Source organism: Lemur catta, chromosome 11, assembly GCF_020740605.2.
Source record: "Lemur catta isolate mLemCat1 chromosome 11, mLemCat1.pri, whole genome shotgun sequence".
Lineage (NCBI taxonomy): Eukaryota > Metazoa > Chordata > Mammalia > Primates > Lemuridae > Lemur > Lemur catta.
In genome coordinates this window covers 55248013-55248413 of record NC_059138.1, presented here as the reverse complement: position 1 = coordinate 55248413, position 401 = coordinate 55248013, and positions in this window count along the sequence as shown.

Genomic DNA, 401 nt, shown 5'->3' with positions numbered 1-401 from the left:
TAAAAAAAAATGGATGTTTGCATCTGAACTGAACATGTACGGATGTTTTTCTTGTCATTGTTCCCTAAACAATACAGTATAACTGCTATTTACATAGCATTTACATTGTATTACGTATTATAAGTAATCCAGAGATTATTTAAACTATACAAGGGGATTGTGTAGATTATATACAAATATTACACACATTTACGTAAGAGACTTTAGCAGCTGTGGATTTTGGTAGCCACTGGGGGTCCTGGAACCAATTCCCCACAGAGGACAGCTGTCCCTGCCGAGGGACAACTGTATTGATAAACTACTTGGCTCTGAACCGCCTTAGGGCAGTTATCTCTGACTGCTTTCAGCTTGCTCTTCTGGTTAACTCAATAAACACTTAGGAAGCAACCTCCAAGAAACTT